Raw genomic sequence first — 24,265 nt, forward strand, 5'->3', positions numbered from 1 at the left:
CCTTTAATTCTGACTTTAATTTCCCCAAGTTATGTTTATTTTACGTTTCACTTCTGAAATAGGAAAGGTTTTATTTTCTTGATTTTATATTTTATAGTGGTTCAAAATATCATGGGGATGGAAAACCTTTTTTTTTCCACTTCTTTGAAATACACTGATATTCACTGAAATTCATTTTGGTACCCCCACCCCATTTTGTATTTATGTATCGAAATGCCAGGGATGAGACTAGGGTATCACATGTACAAGGTAACTGTTCTACTACTGAGCTACATACTAAGCTCTAAGTTTATTTCCTTTTAAAGAAAATATTCTGGGAGGCCGAAGCACTAGTACAGTGGGTAGGGCATTATTGTCTTGCATGCCTCCTACTCAGATTCAATCCCTGGCACCACCCTGGGTTGGAGACTTCCAGGAATGGTCCCTAAAGGAAGAGCCACGAATAATCCCTCAGCCTCATGGGGTGTGTCTCTACGTCCTACCACCACCACAAAAAAAGAGAAACTTTGTATAATATGGCAATTTAGAAGACTCCTTTTGACACTTTTTCTTTTAAAGCCTTCTGTAGCATTTTTCCCTTGAATAACCATCTATAGCTAAGAGTGTTATCCACAATGTTGGTGAGTTAAACGTAGTGTGAAGAGATTTTGTATTCTATGATATTTTTTAAAAAAGACTCTTGTTTCCTATTTCTATTTTTTTTAAGAAATAGTTTGGTGCTGAAAAGTAAAAATGCTTTGTTTTAGTAGTAAGTTTTCATAGATACCTACTGTGGTTTTAATGTTTTATTGTGGCTGTTTGTGCTTAATTAATTTTGTTCCTGTTTCATTAGTTAAACTCCCTACCCTCCTTCCCATTTCTACATATTTTCTTTAGGGACCATAGAGATAATATAGGAGTTAAGGCTCATGTTTCTCATGTGATTACTCTGATTTGATCCCTGAAACCGTCTGGTCCTCCAGGCATTTCCAGGTGCAGAAATGGAGACCCCCAAGCACCAGTAGGCTAGTTGGGTAATCCCTAGTACTTTAGAGCCTGTGCCTAGCTGTATTCTCTGGCCTGTGTCCTGAATAGCATCCCAAGAGGCCAAGAGTCACTGGGAAGGTCCCTCACCTCCTGAGCTCCACTTGAGAGCTCTCCTCCCATCTCCAATTTTCCCCTTTATATTCCTATTAAAGGGACTCAAAATTAGAATTTGATAGCAAGTAATTTAAAAATATTTCTTCTCCAGTAGGTTAATTTCCCCCCCCAATTCTTATTGTGATTGCATGAAAAATGAAGGCAAAATTAAAATGGAAATTTCTATCAGAATTATAGTATAATTTACTAGGAAATTATTTCAGACTGTGTCTATGATTTAGATTTACTAATATCCCGCCCGCATGGCAGAGCCTGGAAAGCTACCCGTGACATATTCCATATGCCAAAAACAGTAACAACAAGTCTCACAATGGAGACATTACTGGTGCCCGCTCAAGCAAATCAATGAACAGCGGGACGACAGTGCTAGACAGTGCAATTTATATTATATGTGTATAAGTTTATTTGCATGTTTATACATGTATACGTGAGCATGCCTAGAAAAAGAGATGAATGAATATCAATGATAAAATCTGTGAAAGTACAAGTTAGGAATGTCTTATCTGATTCAGCCCTAACATAGTGGATCCCAGCTATTAACCAATGAAATTCTTTCCTGTAGTCCTGTAGTATTTGTCTCATTTGCCTAAGTGTTGGGATTTGACACTGTTGATTTCCACTTTCTTTGGCTTGTTTTTACAAAGAAATGGATGAGTGCAGATATTGTCATGCGACTTGAAAAAAATGCCTATCTAAGGCATTATTTCAGGAAAAGGAGATGTCTCACTGTGCGAGTGTATGCTATGAAGTACTTTTGTTTTATTATTTTCAGAGCTACCTACATTTGTGTTATGTGTACTGACAATTAAAATCTTAAGTAATAAGCTGATCCTCCCAAGTAGCTCAGCTGTTCCTGTTTAGTTTCAGAGTTGTTGAATGAAAAAGAGGTAGGCACTACTTTAATGTGTCTTCTCATTTGGCCACACTGTCAATCAAGAGGTTCACTAATTCTGAACATAGGACAGGACGAGTTGTCCAGAGAGGTGGCAGAATGACCATCACCGTCTGTCAGCTTTACTGCTAAATTACTATTGTGTGGGTCTGACCCAAAGGATTGGAGCACTTGCTTTTTTTTGTGGAAGGCTCAGGTACCATATGGGCCCCTGAGCATAGCTGGGAGTAGACTCCACCTCCCCCATAAATCCCCCCTTAAGCCCCTTCCAATTGGCTTTCTGTAAACCTTTAACAGCCTCCACGTCCTGTTGAACTATGGACATCTTAATTAGCTGGATGCTTCAGTCCATTACACAGCCAATCCCGCCTGCTTTTTATCAACCTAATTTCTTCTTGCACCAGGCTAACTAAATGATTCTGTGTGAACAGGCTTTCCCTGTGCTTTTTATATGGCACGTAGTTTGTCTCGCCATTCTCCTATCATCCATATTATTCACAGCTCTCGGTTCTTTTTTAGATCCGAAAGCTGTTTCTTCCCCCGATACTGACCTCATTCCACTGAGAGACAACCTCTCCTCTATTTCTACCGTGGGACTCATTTTCTACTTTTATTATATTCTGCCCACTGAACTTGTTTATACTTCTAGGCTATAAACTTATCAGAACAAGAGCTGTATCTTAAGCATCATGGTATTCTTTGGCAAGCAGCTTACTGCTTTGTAGCTAGGCAGTTTATGACACACGTGTAGGACAGTATAGTTTTCAGGGTCCAGTGCAAAATGAAACCTAGGGTTTCTTTTGCAAAAAAATGTTAAACATTTCTTTTGCCAGTGAGCACTTAAAGCTTAGGGATCTTCTAAGTATGAACCTGTGCTGTTTCACAAGCTGACTCTCATACGTAGGAAGAATGAATAATACTTACTCTTTATACTTACATGTTAACTCTATGTACTGCTATTTATTTTGCAAGGCTATATATATATATGTATATATATATATATATTTAACATTTTGGATCACACCCAGCATTCTTCAGGGTTTACTCCTAGCTCTGTACTCAGTAATTATTCCTGGTGCTGCTCAGGGGACCATATGGGATGCTAGAGACTGGACCTGGGTCAGTCATGTGCAAGGCAAACATCCTATCCACTGTACTATTGCTCCAGCCCCATTTGCAAGGCTACTAAAATCTAATATCCCCAATGTTAGTAGTATACATTTTCAAAAATGCATATAAATGCAATTTAATACTACATTAATTTAGCATTCTATTTTTTCCTTGGTTTTGAGTTTGAAAAATTTTGCTTGCCACTGTCACACCATATAACATGATAAAAATGGTAAGGCTAACTCCATCAACTTTTTCCTTGATAGTTTTGTTTAAAAATCTCACCCTTCCAAAATTATGACTTAATATGTTCGAATTTGCACAGCAGTTTGGGAGGGTATGTGTTTTTCTCTAATGCACCTGCTAATAAAACTTACATTGAAATTTTATGCCAGAGGTATCATTTATATTTCATAAAGACATTCAAAAATTAAGAAATTATGTCCTAAAGTACAATTTACAGAAAGTAGTAATCCCAAATCAGCCCAATTCTTCAGAGTAACGTCCTTATTGTGAGGTTAGTCTTTTTATTTGTTTTTCTTTGGGGGACACCTGGCAATGCTCAGGGTTACTCCTGGTTCTGTGTTTAGGAATTATTATTGATGGTACTCAGGGACTACATGGGGACTGGATATCAAACCCAGGTAGGCTATGTGCATGTCAGGCCCCCTATCATCTGTATTATCTCTCCTCTGACACATTGAGAGGTCTCTATTGAGTATTTTCAAGGATAACAAGTACCAGGCACGAGAGGAATGATCCTTGATCACTGTTTTCTCCCCATATCACTCTTCTCCATTTCTTCATACAGGCATATAACTTGGGAGGCTGAGAAAAGGGCACGCATCAGGCATTCTAAGTAAACTGCCAAAATACCAGCATTTCTCTTGACTGTGAAGGATGGTTTTTATTTTCAAGTCTGTGTGTTTACCCATTTTGCACGGCCAGTCATGTGGATTGGCTCCCTCTCTGCTATTAAATGTCACATAAAACTGTGATTCTGGCTCTTTTATCCGATTTCATTGTTTCTCTTTTATGCTTGTATCTCACATTCCCTCATGTAAACACAGATGTTCCTATGCAAGCAGAGCAAAAGGAAAACAACAACATGGGGATGTACTACAGCACAGGCCATGGTGGCTATAGGCTCAGTAGTGATTTTGTCAGTTGCCAGCATTTTCCATTTTCTTTGCCTATTGAAAATTCCTGTGTTAAGATGAATTCTGAAGAAATGAGGCAAGTGACTGCTAGAGTTAATATGTGTGGTTTTGAGGGTTTTTTTGTTGTTTGTTTGTTTTATTTCTTTTGTTTTTGCTGAAGAACATTCTGTGCTACTGTTGGCTTTGGCACTTATGCCCAAGAGGAACATGAGAATGCTGCTGTGTGATTGCAGGGAACTGTGTTCTCTAGTGGCGCCAAACTATGATAATGATAACAACAACGGTGTCGATAATTTACTTATATTGATCTTGTTGATGCTCAGGAAATCTTTATACACCAGGGTGTTTGCAAGATAATGCTCATCTCATTTGGTCTGCATGGAACCTTTCCATGACTTCCTGTCCCTCAACCCAACTCTTTTTTTTTTTTGGTGGGTTGGGGGGGGTGTCACACCCAGCAATGCACAAGGATTACTCCTGGCTCTGCACTCAGGAATTACTCCAGGTGGTGCTGGGGGACCATATAGGTCAATCCAACTCTTTTTTTTTCTTTTTGAGTCACATCCAGCGATGCTCAGGGGTTGCTCCTGGCTCATGCATTCAGGAATTACTGAATTACTCCTGGCGGTGCTTGGGGTACCATATGGGATGCTGGGAATCAAATCTGGTTGGTTGTGTGCAAGGCAAATGCCCTACCTGCTGTGCTATTGCTCCAGTTCCTGTCAACCCAACTCTTAAAAGTCCCTTCTACCCTGATTTATGTGTCTTCCCTAGAGTCTGCTCTCTCTACATCTTCTCCATACCCTCATGTTAGTTTTCATTTCCTTCCCTACTCCATACTCCTTTCCTGTGGAGAGCATTCTGAGTGACCCCTTCTGTTTTGATGGTTTTATTAGCCAGTGTGATCAATGGCATGGAAAAAAATAGAATATTTCTGAAAAAAATATTTACTTCCCTGAGTTGAAAAACACATTCATAGTCTCCAAATTTCTTGCTGTATTTTTAATAGAGGATGAAATGTTGAGTGACTTTAAAGGTCTACGGTGACTATTTGGTCCCCAACTGATACGCTAACCATTAAATTGGATCCCAGCCGAATGCCAGACAATAATAGAATGTGGGTTTGTGGTTTATTTTTTCTCTTGTTCAGTTTTGAAAGTACTAGTCTTATCGGTTGACCATTTAAACAGAAAAATGAGTGCACTTTAGAAACCTCTGATTCAGAGCATATTATAGTGAAACTAAAGCTGCCTATGAGGGCTGTGGCAATATGCACAATATGCCTTTGTTAAGTCATGGAGAAACTATGACCATTTCTCCTTTTGCCAGTTTTCTTGTTCACAAACTTTGCTCCATTATGGTTTTGATTACTGCGTGTTTTTTTCTTTTTGGGTCACACCCAGCATTACACAGGAGTTACTCCTGGTTCATGCACTCAGGAATTACACCTGGCAGTGCTCGGAGGACCATATGGGATGCTGAGAATCAAACCTGGGTCTGCCGTGTGCAAGGCAAATGCCCTCCCTGCTGTGCTATCACCCCAGCCCCAATGATTACTGTGATTCTATTCTCTCTAACCCTAGAGAGAAAGTACCAAATTTAATTTCTTCCGTACCCTTTATTCTCTAAAAAAAAAAGAGCATATACATCTAACAAACAAGTAAATGATAAACCTTACACATTCATTTAATAGCTCTTTAGATCTATTTATATTATAATAGTGATAACTCTTAGGATGCTGTTATTGAAACTGTATGCTATTTTTACATCAGAATAGCCTTCATTATAAGAGTAATGGTGACTAAGTCTAGGTGACATTTTTTTGAAATTTATTTTATTTGGGAGCTTACCCTGCAGTGTGCAGTGAATTGGGGACTTGGGGACAATGCTCCGGGGACCCTGAAATGCTGGGTCCAGGCAACCTGTATGCAAAGCAGGTGCTCTATCTCTCCAGTTCTGAAACATCTTTTCAGCTCTGTCATCTGATGCTTTTCTTCACGTCCACCATCACTGCAGGGACCTTCATAATGATGTCTTTACTTCTGTGGTCTGATAGATAGCATTAAGTAATTTTCGATTTAAAGATCCTGAGCCAGAGTGTACTTCACTCTGTCTTAGGAAAGAAGTGACTAGGTTTATATAATATTTTAAAACACAATCACCTGTAGAACTGAATTTATGCCAGAACTTTGGTTTCTAAATTCTCAGTCTGATGTTCTCCCATACCTAGACTCACATTCATAGTCTGAACAAACGAAAGCCCCTTATTACAGTAAATTTAACGTGAGGATAGGTTGATAAATTTTTTCTTATGCCTAGGCAGCTGACGCAATCATTTTGCATTATTCATTCAGTTCTATTTATTTGGGTTTGGGGCACTCAGCTGGGCTCAGGTCTGTTCCTGCCCCCGACTCTGGTCTTTGTAAGCACCACTTGCGAGGCTCCTCTCCCCCAGAGAAACAGAAGGCATACGTATATTTTTTAATGTGTTTCTTATGAGTAAAAGTATGAGTTTAATTTTTGGCTTCCCCATCTTAGGCACATCTCTTAGAATTTGACCTCAGTTTTTACCATCCCAAATAAGAAAGCACCCCAATAAAAGAGAATATATTGGAAAATAAAAATAATGGTAATAAACACTTAACTGTATGTCTAGTGGTGTTTAAAACACACTGTGTGTATTAAATTACAAAATCTTCCACAAAAATCTATAAAGTTGGGACCAGAGAGCTAGTAAAATGGATAAGATTCCTGCCTTGCAAGCAGCTGACCCATGTTCAATCCCTGGCAGACCATATGGTCCCCTGAGCACCTGCAGCACAGTACCAAAAGTAAGCCTTGAGCATAGCTTGGTGTGCCCACTCTCCTACCAAAAAAATTCCTTGAAATACAAATATCTTTCCTATAATATTATAGGAATATAATATTTTCTCAGCTATACAGCTGAGAAAACAGACTCAAGAGTTAAATATGCTCTGGAGCTAAGTTAGCTGTTGAGCCAGTAATTGGAAGTGATTGACTCCACCTTAATACTGCCCCAGTAAAGGCTAGTACTCAAGTTATTAGCTCCTACATTGCTCTCCTCCTTAGCATATTGACATTCATTCTGCCTGGAATTTTGGGCAGTTGCTTGACTTTGTCCTTGGTGATTCTGGTTTATTTTTTATGTAGACTTTTTTTTCCCCTGGCAGAACACTTCACAAACTTCAGTGATCTTTTTCTTACTCTTTTTTTCACATCCCTTGTATATGTTCTCAAAAATATGTGCTTAGTAACAGTTTAAAAGGGGTCAGTTTATAATACTTTAACAAATAGCTCTGAATAAAAGGAAACATGTTTTAGAACTACATTCAGTGGAGGGGCCTCACTTGTTCAGAAACCTAACCACCACCCACATGTAAGTAGATTTCTAATCCAGATTTTAAATCACGAGGAGCTCTGAATCAGCACCCTCTGCCATTGCTATTCAAGTATCTGGGTTTGTAGTATAGGGTTCCTTGTCCCTTGCCCAGAGCTCTTCATAAGATTTGTTCTTGCTTAAACTTATTATGTGATTGTCTGTTAAGGAATTGGGCTCTGGGTATTTACTGATACTATTTTCTGCACTTAGTTTGAAGAAATCAAGATGCCACTTTGGGGCACAAATTACACAGGGGGCAATAATACCATTGCATTAACTTGAGATTACATTTGTCAAAAATCAAAATTATTATTTTCCTTTCCTTATATTTTTATTCTGTAATTAGAAGCAAGAGATGGCAAAAGATGGTACATATGAAAGTACTTGAAGGAAATTTGTGTGTATGTATGTGTATACACACATACATATATATATATATGTGTGTATATATATAGTTTTCAAGGACTAAATGACTAACCTCTTAAGCTTTGAGCTTTAATGGAACTTTTCTAGATGCCCATGAAGTCTGCATTAGAATTAAGCTTGACAAAGCTGGAATAATTTTAATTTGAAGGGAAATAATGTGAAGAATAAATAAAGAGGAGCTTTCTCGCCCCCTTAACAAGTCAGCTTGTTCAGTCCATTTTGTGGTGGCAGGTCCATTCCCATTAAAGATGACATAAGGAGCAGTTAAATATAAAAGTCAACATTAATTTTATGTCATCTCACATTTGCACAAATGCCTTATTGATTACATTCTCTGTATTCTTAAAAAATAATCTCTGATATTTACATAATTATTGTCTTAAAAAATTCCTCTACATATATATGCCATCTGTAGGCAGGCTCATTCACCTCCATATATGGAAATTCTTTCTAATCCTTGAAAATAACTAACAAGAAAACTGATTTATGGTATTTGGGACTCAAATCTCCTCATTACAGGCAAGTAATGAATTTCCTACTGGCAAATCCTGTTGTCTTCTAGGGATGCCCAGGCCCAGACTAAAGGACTTAATTTGTTTTCCATGTCACTAACTGTCCTTGCACCTGGGTTTGGTGGATGAGGATCTGGGAGTGCGAATCTCTGTTTTGCTCACCATGTCTTTAAGAATAATTTCCCACACTTTGTGGTTGAAAGTGACAAAATAGTTTAATTTCTTCATTTTGTTTTGGAACTTTGGATCATGTAAATCATCCTTTTAGTGAGGCTTATTTCATTTTTCTACCACTAACAGCAAGCCCATTTACAGTCCTATCCTTGAAAAATGTTTTGTATATAAAGAATTGAGATATTCAGAATAAGTTACTTTCTGTAGGAAAGACTTCTGGGCTAGAAAGATAGTCTAGTGGATAAACATTTGCCTTGCGTGTTGCTGATCCCTATTTGGTCCTTGGCATCTTATATGGTCCCCTGAGCACTGATGGGTATAGCCCCCAATCTGCCTCAAAGGAAAAAGTTTGTTATATAATGCAAACACTCAGAAGCAACATTCAAGCTCCAGGGGCATTTAAGGTAGGCTTTTTGGGCCAGAGTTGATAGTACAGTGCTGTCAACTACAGTATATAGCTCCTGTTTATAGCTTCATACTTTGGGGTGGGTGGGGCTGAGAATCAGTTTAGTCAGTATTTACTAGTGCAATTTTATAAGATGATCTCTTAAGTTTTGCATCTGACTCAAGCAGTTTAAGTATCTCTCATCTGACCAATTTTGATATTCTGCTTTAGGTAGGGTTCGGGAAAACATGTACTGGAAAGGGAAGCTGTTCAAGGGAGTACTTAGTTTTATATCTGTTGCAAGAAATATGGGCCAAGTTGTGAATGCTCTGGCACAGTAAGAATGGTTTATTGGCAGATCAGTTACATCAAAGTAGATCAGGGGGAGGGAAAAAAGTAAAATCAAAATTTCCTGCACCTGCTACTTTACACATATTATCTCATTTATTTTGGCAAGATCCTTTGAGATACTTGGGGTCACCACCATTTATCCCTGTTCATTGTCTTTAAAAATAAACACAAAGTGTCAATTAGTGAATATGTGAAAAACTTGCTGCAATTGACCTGGGTTCGATTCCTCTGTCCCTCTCGAAGAGCCTGGCAAGCTACCGAGAGTATCCAGCCCACATGGCAGAGCTTGCCAAGCTACCCATGGTGTATTCGATATGCCAAAAACAGTAACAAGTCTCACAGTGGAGACGTTACTGGTGCCTGTTCAAGCAAATTGATGAACAACGGGAGGACAGTGATACAGTGGTACATATATATAATAGTATATTGTTTATATATTTTAATTTTATTGTTATTTCGAGAGGGCACCAGTAATGTCTCTCAATGTGAGACTTATTGTTACTGTTTTTGGCATATCCAATACGCCACGGGTAGCTTGCCAGGCTCTGCCGTGCAGGCGTGATACTCTCAGGAGCTTGCCGGGCTCTCCTAGAGGGGTTGAGGAATCAAACATGGGTCGGCCGTGTGAAAGGTGAACGCCCTACCGCTGTGCTATTGCTCCAGCCCTAGTTATTTATTTTTTTATTGAATCACCATGAGATAGAGCATTACAAAGCTGTTCATGATTGGGTTTCAGTCATACAATGTTCGAACACCCATCCCTCCACCAGTATAATTTCCCAGCACCAGTATTCCCAGTTTCTCTCCCATACCATCAAATCTCTCCCACTCCAACCTGCCTGCCTATATGGCAGGCACCTCTCTTATCTCTTTCTCTCTGTTTCTCTCTTTCTTCTTTCTCTCTCTCTCTCTTTCTCTCTCTCTCATGAATCCATTCTGATCTGACTATTGTGCATGGTGTTAGACATCTGGGTCAATTATTTTGCATGTAGCTGACCAGTTTTCCCAGCACTATTTGTTAAAGAGGCTTTATTTGCTTCACTTCATATTTCTTGCTCCCCTATTAAAGATTAAGTGATCATATATTTGAGGATGTCAGGAGGAGGCTGGAGGATGGCTGGAGAGAGAGCACAGTGGGTAGGTCATTTGCCTGCATGTGCCGACCCGGGTTTGATTCCTGCATCCCTCTCAGCCAGGCAAGCTACCAAGAGTATCCCACCCACAAAGCAAAACCTGGCAAGCTCACTGTGGTATATTCAATATACCAAATACAGTAACAACAAGTCTCACAATGGAGACATTACTGGTGCCCACTTGAGCAAATCGATGAGCAATGGGATGACGGTGATACTGTGATATTTGAGGATATGTGCTAGGGTTCTACTCTATTCTATTGGCCTGTGGGTTTGTCTTTATTCGAATACATGCTATTTCAATTACTATTGGCAAGCCTAGTATTTTTTACAAACCTTTTGTTGTTCTTTTTGAGAAATACTTGTCTGTGCTCAGGGATCACTTGGTGAGTTTGAGGATCATATGTGGTGTTTGGTATTGAGTCTGCATTAGCCACAAATAAGACAAGTGTCTTAGCTTCTGTTCTATTACTCTGGCTCCCATAATATTTAATAATGACAAAAAACAATGAGTATTTGTGTTCATAATATCCTTTCATATATAAAATTTTTTAACAAATAATAAAGTTCAAGAATCATTCAAATATAGAAATCTTAACAATATTTTAAATTAAGTTTTAAAAAGTACTCTTGTATATGTAGATAGAATATTTTAGTAATGCCTAGAAGGATTCTAAGTAGCATAACTTCTGTTATCCTATAAATACATATAGAGTTCAAAATTATTTAGCATTTCTCAAGAAACTAAACAGATTTCGTTTTCCCAGTTGACTGGATGGGGTTCATTGGATAAACATTGCATTCCATCTTTGAAAAAGAACTCCTAAGTACTCTGGTCTTTTGTGCAAACAGAGATAAATCAAAGTTGCTTTGTAGGATAGATTTGTTTCTTTTTGAGAGAGAGAGAAATTAAATGAGTGAATTTCACACAAACATGACCATAATTGAGACAATAGGGGAAATATTACAATTTAAGGACTTGGATTTCAACGAATTTTGGATATTTACACATTTCAATTTTTATTTGTACCCTGAATTGTATGTACATTAGAGGAGAACTCTGATGAAATCATGTCCTGCTGTTGAGAACTGAGAAATTTGGGGACACGAAAGATTTTTTTTAAATTGACTTGTGCTCCCATCCTGCATGGTTGAAAAATGAAACAAACATCAGAGACTATCCTACAAGTGAATCTGAAATATAGCTTATTCCTGGGGCTGGAGAGGTAGTACAGCGGATAGGGCACTTGCCCTGCATGCAGCCAACCTAGGTCAGATCCCCAGCACCCCATTTGAACATTTGATCCTCTGAGCACCACCAGGAGTGATTCCTAACTGAAGAGCCAAGAGTGAGCCCTGAGCATTGCTGGGTATGACCCCAAAACAGACAGAAAAAAAGTCGCTTATCCTTAACCATCAAGAACTTAATTGACCTATTTTTGATCACCGTCACTGTCATCCTGTTGCTCATCAATTTATTTGAGCAGGCACCAGTAACATCTCTCATTGAGAGACTTATTGTTACTGTTTTTGGCAAATCCAATACACACGGGTAGCTTGCCAGGCTCTGACGTGCAGGCTCCATACTCTCAGTCGCTTGCCGGGCTCTCCAAGAGAGGCGGAGGAATCGAACATGGGCCGGCCGCATGAAAGGTGAAAGCCCAACCCTGTGCTAGACCTATTTTTAATATTATTCAAAATGGCATGAAATCCTTTCTTGTTCCCTTTTTCTCCTCCTGTCCTATTTATTTCCTTATTCCCATTCCTCTTCCTTATTTTATGCTTTTCCTTCTTTCTCCTGTATGGATTTCAGATAATCTTTTAATATATTCAGGGACCTGGGTACTTCTTTGGAAGTCTCTTCTGTGGTGCTGTGCAGTTGAACACCTCTACTAGGTTCGTAATAATAAACATTATTCTAAGCTCTACTATCATATATAGACCAGATTTGAGTTCCCATTAATGGGCGCATAGTACACAGTCTGTCCCTATCGCTAACAAATTTTAATAGAATCAAGTCATTTAGAGCATTACCAACTAAAAAAAGAAAACCATTATGTTATGAGGTATTACAGTTTATATTAGAGCCATTATTTTATGATTGCAGAGCACCATGCCAATCCCTCTACTGCAAAGTTCTGTTCTACTAGAAATTTCAGAAAAAAGTGATCTGATATTAATTTGATAGAAATAGGAAGCACTCACTATTTTTTGAGCCAGTGTCAGGATCATTTTCTTGGCAAAATGTCAAATTATTGTAAAAATGAAACTAGCTGGAGAATGATTAGCTTGTTCCTGGCATGGAGAAAAGACAGAAGGCCAGGGTAGTGGGGGTCAGGCAGCAAGAGTCCAAATTATCTCATCCCTGAAATCTCATGATCAAAGTTTCTGAGTCTACATTCGTTTGTGATTTCTCAGCAATTGAATGAAGGGTAAGTCAGAGGTGAAGGAGGAAGAAGGTAGATTCTATAATCAAAGTCAATAAAGGTTATGTCCATTTAGGAATGCAATTCTAGAAGAAAGGCAGTAAAGAGATAGCTTACTCTTCATGCGGATAACAATGAAGAGAGGCTGTGGTTGTGTGTGTGTCTGTGTGTGTCTGTGTGTGTGCACGTGCGCGCTCCGGTGCGCATGCATTGTGTGTGTGCTTGATGTTTTATGTTTTGTTTTTAAAGGAATTCTCTATCTCAGGGATTTTTTAAACTTTTCTGCACACCACTTATATTCCTTTTGCCCAAGATTTTTAAACTTTTCTTCACACCATTAACAGCCCTTTTGCCCAAGAAATGCAACATAGGGAAACACGGCTAGAAATCACTCAGATTCATTAATTTTATTTTGAATTAAATCACTCAGATTCATTAATTTTATTTCGAATTAAATTTTGGTTGTTGCACATTCAGAAGCATTTGTAGTTGCCAATTTTTGGGTGCCCCCTCCTTACCTTGTTCAGGCATGTTACTACATAAGGAATGGCAACTCATAATTTAAGAAGCGATAAACTCAATCTTACAGCAACCTTGGATGAGTTTACCAGGCTGATAGATTGAGAAATGCATTAGACACCATGGATTGAGTATAGTTGCATAGTTGAGAGGATACGACATTATAGATAAGGTAGAACAATTAACCTTAGTGTGAGGATAGTCCTGTAACACAGTGCTCTAAAGGTAGCTTTTTAAAATAGCAACACAATTTACCATCAACTTTAATCACAAATCTATCCAAGCACTCCTTCCTGCTTATTTTTTTAAGTCTGTTTGAATAAAACACATAGAAAAAGAGAAAATGTGGGCTCCCAGGGAACCAAGAATCTTTCAATTAAATCTAGATTCCGCAGGCATTTGTGGAAGTGCTGATGAGGGCTAAACTGGCTACATTAAGTTTCCGCTTGCATTAGAATTCTCTTAAAAATACTTAGGTATTCAAAAATGGATGTAAACAGAGACTCATTAAATGCTTTTTAGAGGCTGTTGTTTTATTTTATGCTCTTTGAGCCATACCCTCAGTGCTCGGGGCTTACTCCTAACTCTGCTCAAGGATCAGTCCTGGTGGTGCTCAGGGGACCATATATCACATCAGGGATCAAACCTGGACCATCTGCTTGCAAGATAAGCACCCTATCTGCTGACTAACTATCTCACTGCCCGCCCCCTTTTAAGGTTTATAAATTAACTTTGAGTTAAATGAACTCCCATACCTTTCTCATTTGGAAAGAGGTGTATGCCATGCCACCTGGGCAGAGTAGCTCTGCCCGCCAGGAAAGGAAAAACTTCTGAAAGAATAGAACCAAGGGTGCCCTGCTTCTTTCCTAGAAGAAGTAAAGAAAGAAGGCAGGTCTCTCCAAATGTTCTACCTGCTAAGCATCCAGAGGGAAATTACTTGAGCAGCTACAGGATGAGAAATAATTTTACTCTACCTTGCTGCTTGCGAGAAAAGATGAATTCAATAAGCTTGAAGTAACAAGTCTCATTTCGTTTCTCCTGAGCAAAACTCCCACAGCAGTAGTCCTGAAAGACAGCCTCTGAGTTGTATGGCCCATTAACACAAAAGGAAATAATTAGTTTTTTCGTTGATAACTTATGAATTATTTTAAGTTGTTTACAAGTACTGTTATAACAGTGAAACAGAACTTTCAAATATTTAGAGCAAAAAAACCCAATAAAATGTTGTTGATTATCTCAGCATTATGGGTTATCATAATGATTCCATTTTTAAATTCTGTATGATTCTCTCTGTATGATTATTTCTATTTATAACTGCCACCTGAAAGAGTAAATATAAAAACAAAGTTGCACTTGAAGTTTTAACCTTGAAGAATTAATACATATCTGCAGTATTTTGACTAATATTCTTTTATAAGAAACTAAATACAACATCTACATTTTATAGTTAAATGTCAGAATGATGGTGCAGCAGATAGGGTGCTTGCCTTGAATACGGCTTACTCATGTTCAATCCCTGGCACCACATATGGTCTCCTGAGCCAGAGAAGTGACCCTTGAGCACAGAGCCAGGAGTAAGCCCCCAGAACTGCTGAGTGTGGACCACCATCCCAGAAAAAAAATCTCATAATTAAATACCAGTAATTCATTTATGTAAGGGCTCTGGGACATTTGAATAGCTTATGAAAAGTGTGGTTATTCCTTTGAGGATCATTTAATGGAAAGTAGAGAATAGACTTTTTAAAATCTACTTTCAGTTGCTAGAGGTATTGCTTCACTAAATTCCAAATTCCAAATTGGTCTTATTATCTCATGGGTGTGTATGCATTTCATCACTGAACTGTAGTAACAACTATGTCTAGATGACCCAAATTGAGGGCATGATTTGCACATATAGAGAGAGATCATGCTTAGTCTATATAATTTGCTTAAAAAAGAAAAAATATAGCGCTGTCTTCACTGCCTTGTTGCGAACTATAAAATTGTCAGAATAGAAACTGGTTCTATTTGAGATAAGTTCTGTTTTTTTTTTAAGGTTGAATTTCTACATTTTCTAGTTTCTGAAGCAGTTAAGAAAGCCTGGACTCCAGCTATCACTTACATAAAAATATACTCACTATAAGGCACAGGACTCAGTACTTAGGTAAAAAAGCATTGTATCTATAATGCATTTTAAAATTATGCACAAAAATGCATTAAATATATAGTTATATGCAAAAATATGTAGATGAAGATGAAATAAAATGATAATGACTGAATCTAGGTAGTATGTGGATTTCCTATTAAATTTCTTCACTCTATTTTGGGACTTTTATGAATAAGATATTGAAAAAGTGGTGCTTTATATTAGCTTTAGCTTGTCTTATTTCAGCAAGTTGAGGAAAGCAAGGTTTGTGCTTCTCAAATTTAATGAATTTTTTGAGATATAGCTAAAACCTTATGGTGGTAAAGCCAGGTTTGCCAAAATCTTTCTTTCCTATAATATCTGCTATATTCTTTAATTCCTGTGTTTACATAGTGGCCCCTTAGTTAAGAGGGAAAAGATTTTCCTGGGAGACTGGGAGCTTAGAGATATTCACTGCAGTGATTTTGTCTATTTTACCTAGTAGTGATGATTTTCTGTTTTTTAAGTATCAATCAGTATTTTTTCAGTTTGCCTTCAATTATTTTCCATGATTTTCACCATCTTACCTCTTTTCTATTAAATCTATCCTTATCCCCTTAGTGTTTCTCTTTAGTGCAAAATCTTTACTGGTAATTCTTAGTCAATATTTGAATGTGCTGGTCAGTTTTGTAATCTCTTGAGCTTCTTTTGGAGCCATCTGACCTTTTTTTCAGAGCATATATTTTATGACTTGCTAGAGGTTGCTCTATATTGAAATGTTATCCCAGGTCATAGATGCATTTCACTAATGCTACAAAAAGTTGAATTATTCCTTTACTCTTGGTTTTATAATGGAACTATGGTCTCTACATGTTATCAACCTTGATTTAATTGCTTTCAAAGTGATACTTCCAGGACCAGACATGCAAGGAAAGTGTTCTACCACTGTCTCCTTAGTCCCATAAAAAGATCTTTAAAAAGCAGTTGGCAGTAACATCCAATATTTTCAATCTTGATTTCATGCCTTTAGAAGTTCTTACTGAATCTGTGTTAATTTATCTTTTCCTTTTCATCACTCCTAACTGCTAAAGCAACCCAAACCATTATTGATAGAGATTTTCAAGAGTCAGAATATCTTTTCTCATAATACATAGGTTGTAATAATGAGCATCATTGGTAGAAGTTAATGAAGAGTGGCATGTGGCAAGGTCTCCTTTGGTGATGTTGGAGAACAAGGCATTTATTTTTATGTGTTGAGTAATTGATGAAATGCAAGTATTCTATAACTTAACATTGAGATTAGGCTTCTTCAAATAATGTGTCATTTAAGTTTTTATGATACCTCTTAGGAAATATAGAAAATATAAGAAAATGTAAATAAGAGTTCCTAAAACACCACCAACACTGGAAAAACTCCTGGTAACATTTTGGTGGAGTTCAAACTACACTTTTCTGTCTCCCGAGGGACTGTGTAAGAGGTAAGGTGGGAATGGCATATTTGAGCATAAGACTCAAAACAAAAGGAAGAAGAGAATTCTGCAACATAAGGAGGCCATTCAGAACTGGTGTAGTGGGTCCATAAATTCTTTAAAAATCAAGCTAATTATAGCCCATAATTTTGCTGTCCACATTGAGTTTTCTACATCTCTAGGATGCCTCATTGGCATGGTCCAAAACCACCAACTTACCTCTCATGGATGAGAGTTATATTATAGCCAGTGGGATAGAGGAAGGGAATTGATGGTGGACCATATTCACTCTTAACAGACGTTCTGAAAATTCCTTTTTTGTTTTTTGTGTATGTTCTAAGAGGCCAAACTTAGGTACCTCATTGAAAGGATTGTTGGATGTGAAGGAGGAGGTGGGAAATATGAAAATAAATCATAGGCAATATTTCAATTTATGAAAAGGAAAATTTGAAAATAAAAGATAATGTTTTCATTTATGTTGGCCAAAATTATCTCTTGATGGTGTGGCAATAGGCTGTTCCATTGTGTATTATAGATAAATATTTTTATGTATATATTTGTATTTCTTATACTTAAGTCTGTAGAATTATTTCCCATACAATAGCCTAATTTGGGGACTGAAGATTTAATCCCTCGTACCTCATGTGTTCTCCTGGGCATAGATTCAGGAGTAAGACCCGAGCACTGTGGGTTGTGGACCCTAGCCAAAACAAAATGAAATTCACTCATTTTTCATTTATTTTGCAACTTAAAAAAAAATCTTTGCAAATAAGTACAGACACTCATTTTGACAATAAATAAGTTGTCTCCAGAGAAGTTAAAGCATATATAAATAAAGGCCTGGGAGATAATAGAATAGGTAGGGCGCTTACCCTAAACTCCGAGTTCTGCCTTTCAAATGTTGACATCTTACTGATGGGGCACAATTATTAGGAAGGTCCCCAAAGGCACCCCCTTGGAGGGTCTTCGGTTATATCAAAATAGAGCTCAGTCTCCTTAAAAAGAATATGAGACAGCAGGTTGACAAACAGTGTGAACAGTAGCTAGTCTTCTTCTATCTACAGTTAGCTACAAAACAGAACCAAGGTGTGTTCCGCTGGATTTTGGCTACAGGATGAGGTCCTCAGATGTTCACTTCCTCTATCGATGTAGTAATTTAGGATAATAGGTTGATTACTGAAATTAAAATTTGGGGCTTCTACTGTTTTGGCTGCATGCAGATGTGCTTAAGGCTTATTCCTGGCTCTATGATCCAGGATCACTTCTGTGTCTATGCTCAAGAGTTTGATTATTCCTGGCTCTCTTTTTTTTTTTGGATCACTAATGGAAGTGCTTGAGGATCCATGTGCCATGCCTGCAACTGAACCAGGATGAACTGCAAGCAAGGCAAATATCTCAACCTCTGTACTATATCTCAGGCCCCAAATTTCTTGGGCCAGATTATATCTGTAGAGTTTAGAGGAGGTTCGGGTGTTGCTTCTTCCATATTTAAAGCCTAGAAAGATGAGTTAATGCTTGAAGAAAATAACTTTGAACTTGTATCACATTCAGGTCCTTTGATTTAGTGAGCCACAATAGTTAACAATCTGGGTATCTGGATATTTTTGGATGATAGATACTTCTGATAAAACTGTATAAATAATAACTAAGTTGATAAATAATAACTAAGTTGTCCATCACAGAAACAGCTGTATATACAGGATGTTTATTCATACCTGTTTTAATGAGGTACAACAAAGCTATTTAAAAAATGTGGTTTTTATGCAGTCACTTGCTTCCTTAAGTTAAGGAAATGACTGTTTACTCAGTGTACCAAGCACATACAATTAACTTAAGATTTCCAGTTGTCTCTGACATATTAACCAAGTGTCAGTAAATATTTTCTGCAGAGTAAGATCATGAGTCGGTTAGGTTTTTGCAGGCCAGGATGAAAAAATCTGGAATATTTTTATTTTTATGTAAGCAAACAAAACAGTTCTCCCTCCCAACTGTCAAGCTCTTAGGAGGTACAAAACCAAAGAAAAAAGTAGTAAACTTTTACTGATGTCTATTCAACACAACCCAGGACAAGATAAGTAGTGATTTGCTCACTTGGCAGATGAGCAAATACAGTTTTTACCAGTTTTCATATAATTAATAAGTATCAAAACTACAATTAGACCAACATTTAACTGACTCCCAAACCTCTGATATTTCCTCTTGGCTATACCAAGAGGAAATATACTTGGACACATACTTACACTTGAAGGAAAATGCAAGTGTTCTAGTAGAAAAAATCTGATTTGAGGCCTATTTCCAGCATTAGTATTACCTGAAATATTTAGATTCAAGAGAAAGCTAATGAATCTGTTATTTATTTGAAAACACAGATTCTGAGAGGTTTCATTCTTTTATTTAAATGAATTTGGATTTTGGATGTCTCTTTAAAGACAAGCCCCAGGGGTCTGGATAATTAGCCAGGGATCAAAGTGGGATGCTGTCTGTTAGTCCTAAAGGTCAACAAATGTGTTGACCTCTGCACTGGAATGCAAGAAATTGCAGGCTACAGTTGGAGTTGACCCAGAGGGCCTTTGAGGAAGGTATCTTATAAATTTGCAAAAGGGTTGAAGTTGTGAATAACTTAAAAAGTTCATTGGTTTGCAGTAGCTAGAGATAGGAAGGACCCAAGGAGGGATTAAATCACTGAGTACATATTAGTCAGAGCTTCCTTCTGTTGAGTTTCCATAGCTTGCCAAGCTAAGCAGCTAGAAGTGACTTTCTAATTTTCACAGCTACTCTGATGGGTATGTATGTATTGTACCAACTATAGAGATGAAGGGTCAGTGAGTTTAAGTCTTTTCCAAGGCAGTTGTAAAATGGTAGTGCTACTTTCAAACAGGGTCTCATTTGAAACTATGTTCTATCAAACCCTATCGCTGCTTCTTCGTTCCTGCTAATGCCTCCTAAGGACTGTGCAGGCACTTTTTGATTGCTGTAGCAAAATTGTCCTTGTGAAAGAGGAATACTAGCTTCTCCTTGGATCAGGACCATAATCGTAGGCCTCTCATTAATTGTCCTGTATCCAGTGAGCATATTGGATACCACTGGTACTTTGGGGGTTGGGTGGTTTGGGGTCACAGCAGGTGGTGCTCAGGGTCCTGGATCTGTGCTATGGAGTGATCCTTGACTAGCAGTGTGGGAGCAGAGGGGTTGGACCACACATGGTGCCAGAGATTCTAACTGGGTAGGATGCAAGCAGGCAAGCACCTTATCTCCTATCTCTCTGGCCCTTGAATGCATTATTCAATTTGAAGGTCAACTATGTGGAACATGACTGAAAAAAAAAAGTATCTTTCTGTTGTGACTTGAAATGCAACCACAATGAAGGAAAAGAAATAGACTAAAGTTTCATAATTAACATAATTAAGTAGCAAAATTTTAATATGTAAAGATTGTTGGTGAGGTCTCTAGAAATGTTAAACTGTGAGGCCAGAACATGTTTTGGATGGAAGTTAGTAGGCTTTTAAAAGTTTTTTTCTAAATAAAATATTTAGAATAAGCTTTTCAAATATTTTGATGGTGGTAGTAAAGGCGATTAAACAGCATGTTTTATTGGGCTTTGAGGAATACAAGAGGAAATATGAACAGCATCTTATTAGTTTAAAGCCTTTTATGTTCTGAAGCTGTTTACCTTTGTTACCTCATCTCTTGCTGTTTGCTATCACAGATGTTTTATTCTTCCCATAAACTTTACGTTTTGCAAATGTGTATAATTCTTTGCTTTCCTTCTTTGCTGTATTCTTTCTCTTGCTTGGCAGGGCCTTGCTGAGCCAAGTCCAGTGTGATTCCATCTACCCAGGATACCTCCTGAGGCTAGAGTTCTGGCATCTTTCTGCGCTTGGAAACCTTTGTGAATTTGTTTCTTCATTAACATTTGTCACGCTGTCCTGGTATTTGCTTATTGATTTTCCCACTAGACTGTGAATTCCTTGAGGGCAGAGATTATGCCTTTTGTTTCCATAACCCCTTGTCGGGTGTCTAATACATTCAACGAATGCTTGTTAGATGAATTAATGTGTTAAAGTTGGTTTGATTTCCCTAATGATACTGCTAAGGTGCTCAACTTTCTGCTTTTAAATAAAGTTGTAAGCATCAGACTATCAATCATAGTGGAAGGAATTTCACTGTCAGTTGATCAGACTGCCTTACTTCGTAATTAGAAATTTCTTGGAGTTTGAAAACCACGTTATTTAACATGCAATACAGTTCACTCAAGAACACAGTAGTAGTTTTTAAAATATGGTAGCAAAAAAAAAATAGATAAGTGATGAAATGCCTTGTTTCTTTATGAAAACCTCCTTCCCTTTGCTCTCCCTTCAATGGTGACCTTGCTCACTGGAGACAATATGGTGAAGGGGACCCCATGCAGCAAAACACCTAGAAACTCACTCAGTCATGTAGGTCAATCCCATGGACTGAATCTGTGGCCTCAGCTGCTTACCATTCATAAAACATTTGCTCTTCTGTTAAGCAATCCCTGGGCTCCTGATAATGAATTTGGAGTAAGTATTTAAAATATAACTACCCCGGGGCTGGAGTGATAGCACAGCGGGTAGGGCGTTTGCCTTGCACGCGGCCGACCCGGGTTCAAATCCCAGCATCCCATATGGTCCCCTGAGCACCGCCAGGGGTGATTCCTGAGTGCATGAGCCAGGAGTGACCCCTGTGCATTGCTGGGTGTGACCCAAAAAGCAAAAAAAAATAAAATAAAATAAAATAAAATAAAATATAACTACCCCAAGGTTACAGCCAAATTGCTTTTTATTTTTATTATTATTTTTTTTTTGCTTTTTTTTGGGTCACACCCAGCGATGCTCAGGGGTTACTCCTGGCTTTGCACTCAGGAATTACTCCTGGCGGTGCTTGGGGGACCATATGGGATGCCGGGGATCGAACCCAGGTCGGCCGCGTGCAAGGCGAACGCCCTACCCGCTGTGCTATCACTCCGGCCCCCAAATTGCCTTTTAATTGGGTTAACCCTGGAGCTATTTTCAGCTCTGGACTTCAGGAACATTCCTCATAGTGTTTGGGGAACCATAGACAGGGCCTGGGATGAAACCGAGTCAGCTACTTGCAAGAACCTTACTGAGCTCCTGTACTGTTTCTCCAGCCTCAGATTGTATTGATATGTGTGCTCATATACAGTGATTTGGCGATTTCTTTTATTTTGACTTCAAAAGTTTCTTTCGTATGTGTAATTGTTTTTATTCATTTATTTGTTTGCCTATCATCAGGAGAGGGGGTGGAGGGGTGCTCTCCTGGCTCTCTGCTTGTGAGTAGCTTGTGATAATGCTCACAGGTCCCACATGATGCTAGGGACAAAACCTGGTCATTCTGCATGCAGGGTACACACTTCAGCTCTTGGAGCCGTCTCTCTGGTTTAGGGTTTTGTTGTTGTTGTTTTGGTCTGGTCTGGTTTGTTGTGGGGAGGCACATGTCAGTGCTTGGGTCTGCTCCTGGCTAAGTGCTTAAAGGTCATTCTCAAGGGACCATGTGCTTGAACCCAAGGCTCCTATATGCAAACCATGTGGTCCAGCCCTTTGATCCATCTAGCCAATTCTGGCTTGCTTTAGTTTTATTTAGAGTAATAGAGGTAGCAAACTTAATCCTGTTATATGTAACTACCTATTTATTATATTTGTAACAATAAGCAGACATAGATGGCTCAAGGCCATATACAAAGAAACTTTGAAATCTAAATAGGACCAATGAAGTCTTGCCAATCTTTTGGAAATTTCAGTTGAGTCTCTTCGAGGACATATTTCTCGACTCCCCTATTAGATCGCTCAGACTTTTTTTTTAAGGCTTCTTTAAGTCAGAATGGAAATAATTTACCTTTGGATATTGCCTACAGCTCTAAATTACCATCATCAATTGGCTCCCAGTGCCTTACTTGTTTTCTCCTTTATTTTCCTTTAAAAGGGCTAAAGTAGAGAATGTTTTGAGAAACTTTCCTCTAATTCTTGGAAATCCAAACCATAATTCAGGTTGTACCAGGAATTTTCCAGGTCAGCGAAAGCAATCATGGTGTCTCTCTGTTTATTGTACTATAAGCAGTAATAGGGAACAAAACCTCTAAATTAAAACTTTTGGAGGGTCACATCTGGTGATGCATGGGATTACTCCTGGTTCTGCACTCAGGAACTACTCCTGCTGGTGCTCAGGGGACCATCTGGGATGCTGGGGATTGAACCTGAGTCTGCCATGCAAGGCAAACGCCCTACCCACTGTACTATCACTCCAGCACTATCCAAATAAAACTTTTTATCTGCTGAGGAATGTGCTCAGTTTTCCCAAACTAAGCCTCATTATTTGCTCGAATTTTCTTCCACAAAATTTGTCATTATTTTTTCATTCCTTCATTATTTGTCCCACATTATTAGGAAAATTTTGATTTCTGAAAGGAGTGTCAAGAATCTACAAAAGGAGAGTTCTTGTCCCACTGGAAGTCTGGCAGTACCATTGGGCTCACAGCAGGGATGTGTTAGAAATATAGAAATTGACACTTAATTTTTTTTAAGTTTTTCCTCCCCTTTTATTGTTTTGGCAAGGTCCAGACATTTGCACACTCAGCTGTGCTTGCACATATTTAGATTGCAGTGCTTTCTAGGGGTGGAGAACTTGGTGGTGGTGCTAACACAGCTGCAGTGGTTGCCAAGGGCTGTACACTTCAGTTGTGCTTGTACACACTTGGTTGCAGTACGCTGGAGATTACACAGCTGTGGCATTTGGGGCAGTGCTGGAGGAACTCTTGGCCTCATTGGCCTCTTGCTTGCAAGGTAGATGACACTAATGCTGAGCTCTCCCTGAGTCCAGCACTCTAATCAATTTTAATAGTTGGTTAAGCAGAGGTTTACAGAATTGACATGACTGAAATAAATATGAAATATGCATGATTGTTTCATTAAATTCCCAGGTATTACTGACTGCTCTACACTCATTTAATTTCATGTTTCTACACTTTTTAGTTTCATATTTAAAGTGATAGTGGGAGCATTTTGCGTAGAATCCTACAAATGCGTTTT

The 24,265-nt window shown here is 38.3% G+C and overlaps 1 protein-coding gene across 2 annotated transcripts in view; it reads left to right on the top strand.

Annotated features, from left to right (window-relative positions):
* PRKG1 (protein kinase cGMP-dependent 1) overlaps positions 1-24,265 on the top strand; it is a 1,291,607-nt gene that overhangs the window by 839,698 nt on the left and 427,644 nt on the right. The window lies entirely within an intron of this gene.

This window comes from Sorex araneus, chromosome 11 (assembly GCF_027595985.1).
Source record: "Sorex araneus isolate mSorAra2 chromosome 11, mSorAra2.pri, whole genome shotgun sequence".
In the NCBI taxonomy this organism is placed as follows: domain Eukaryota; kingdom Metazoa; phylum Chordata; class Mammalia; order Eulipotyphla; family Soricidae; genus Sorex; species Sorex araneus.